At 34.4% G+C, this 2,590-nt stretch overlaps 1 long non-coding RNA gene across 1 annotated transcript; it reads left to right on the plus strand.

Moving 5' to 3' along the window:
• The first annotated feature begins 1,596 nt into the window (after nucleotides 1-1,596).
• LOC106092994 (uncharacterized) lies at nucleotides 1,597-1,992 on the plus strand. Its single transcript, XR_001222274.2, has 2 exons — nucleotides 1,597-1,742; nucleotides 1,809-1,992. It is a non-coding gene; the product is annotated as an uncharacterized LOC106092994 (long non-coding RNA).
• The last annotated feature ends 598 nt before the right edge of the window (nucleotides 1,993-2,590 follow it).

The raw sequence follows: 2,590 nt of genomic DNA on the forward strand, positions 1-2,590 counted from the left end.
AACAAGAGAGGTATAAAGCCTTTTCGCCACGTATGGATCATCGATCTCTTTAGAACACCTTTATCAATCCAAGTGTAAACATTGCCTTCCCAATTTTTGTACCAAGCCCTGTAAATCTGTGCACAATTGTCTGGGTCTTTCTTAAAGTTTATGCGTTTGTTTGTGGGGGTGTCAATAATATGTAACATTTCTAAAGTAAATCGTCTTTTCTAATTAGATTCTTGTCCTAGTATGTCTACGTCTTTAAAATTTGGTGTATGCCCCGTTAATGTGCAATGTGCTGCAAGTGTAGTTTTTTGTTCTAAAGGTTTGTCTTTCATTTTCTGGTCAGATTTGTGAGATGATAATCTTGTCTTTAATTTCGTTTTAGTTGTTCCCACATATGTCATTGGACATAAATTTGCTTCACCCCCGTTATATTTAATCTTATAAACTACATTTGCTTTATCCTCTTTTTCGTCCTTGATTTTGTCCTGCTAAATAAACTATTTAATGTGCTGTGGCTTTTTAAGGCAAGCTGGTATTTTTCTCTGTTGTACATATTTGAACTGGTAAGTCTTTCCGAAAACCCTAGAATATACGTCGTTTTCTTGAAGATTTTTGGTGTTGATTCTCTTTCGTTGTCCTTCGATCTATTCTTGACGAATTTAAGGAATTCCTAATTTAAAATTTTCTTTTTAGAGGTTACTTTATAGTTTTTAGTGCGCACAACAAGCCGATTACTGGCTTAGGTGTATGTCTATAGTGCCATGGGGCGGATTAATATCTGCACCCTCTTTTTAACCTAACCTAACTTAGCCTATAAAGTCCTTAATAGTGTTGTTTGGGAATACATCTAATCGGAGTATTTGTTGAGTTTCCTTTCGTTTTCTTGATGAAATATTTTGTCACTGATTTTTAGTACTCTTTCGATGAAATTAGTAGCCGTATTTATTTTTGTTGTTCTCGGATGATTTGAATGATAATTTATAAGTCTCCCAGATGCTGTATATTTTTGATACCAATTTAATTTTAACAGATGCTGTATATTTTTGATACCAATTTAATTTTAACTTATTTTGATGTCGGTGGACGGCGGTGTCAAGATATGGCAATTCGTTTTCTGTTTCATATTCCATTGTTAATTGAACTTGTGGGTGGAAGGAATTTAGAACTTGTAAAGTATTATCTACATCCGTTCTTTCCAATACACAAAATATGTCGTCCACGTATTTGGTCAGAAATCTTGTTTTTTTTTGTAATTTTCTCAATTGAAGCGTCTAGTAAGGTTTCCATCACAATATCGGCAATTATCGGAGAGATGGGCGAACCCATTGGCATGCCTTTCTTTTGCTCATACAATTTTTTATCGCATGTAAAATATCTAGAATCCTTTATGCATAATGTTAATAATTCCATTAATAAATTCTTTGTCATCTTTGTGTGCTCCTGGATGTCATTCCATTTTTCGGTTATAGTATTTATGGCTAAATTAACCGGTATGCTTGGAAATAGAGACACAACGTCGAAAGATATTAATACCTCATTGTCTCCGATTTACTTGTCATTGATTCTTGATTTGAATTCTATCCCGTCTTTAATGTTGTATTGTGAATCTCTAGTCAAGTTATTTAAAACGTCGGTTAGATATTTTGATAGTCCATATGTTGGGGAATTAATTGATATACAAATCGGCCTGAGTGGATTTTGGATAAGCCATAAATTCTTGGGGCAATCGCGGTATAATTCGTCAACAGGTTCATGTTCGTTATGTTTTTTATATCCATATTGAATAATTTGTCAACTAATTTGTTGTTTTTTGCTTGCAGTCCTGAAGTGGGATCCCTTTTTAGACGTTTATATGTACACATATCCCCTAGTATGGTACGCATTTTTGTAACGTAGACATTTTTTTTGCAATACCACGGTTTTGCCTCCTTAATCTGCTGACAAAATTAGAATGTCTTTATTAGCCTTTAAAAACGTCTTTTTCCCCCCTGTATCAAATATGAATTTCTCTCGCATGTTTATCTTTTCTTTTTTCAAGTGGTCGTCTATAAGTGTGACTAGATTTATTCGTGCATTTTCTTGTTGCTCTCTGTCCTCAATTGTTTGAACGCATTCTTCACCTTCGGCCAATACATCAAACAATGGAAACGTTGTTGTTGTTGTAGGCAACGCATATTTGGGACCTAACGACAGTAACCATTTAATGTTGGATAGGATGTTCTGTTGGGATTTATTAACAAACCAATCTCTGTTGTGTTTGCAGTCAAGCACTATTTGTTGTTTTTGTCTCAAACTTTGCAATTTGCTCATGTGTGATGTTTTCATTTTGTCACTGTGTGCGTTGCGTATGATGCTTTCACTCTCAAAAAAGAGTGATAAATCCTCTCCGTCCATGAGATTGCTGAGCCGATCTCTCGCTTGTGTAAGTATCACGGTGTTTGTATTTAGTTGATGGTGATTGAATTGTATGAGTAGTTTTAGTATTTTAGTGTGGAAATTGTATAAGTGTGTGTCTAATGCTCTCGCAAATTTAGGCGGCAATTTATTGTTTGTGTTAAATATGTTGTGTTCTTTTATTGTTGTGGAAATAAAGTTTGGTATG

The sequence above is a fragment of the Stomoxys calcitrans genome, chromosome 1 (assembly GCF_963082655.1).
Source record: "Stomoxys calcitrans chromosome 1, idStoCalc2.1, whole genome shotgun sequence".
Classification (NCBI taxonomy): domain Eukaryota; kingdom Metazoa; phylum Arthropoda; class Insecta; order Diptera; family Muscidae; genus Stomoxys; species Stomoxys calcitrans.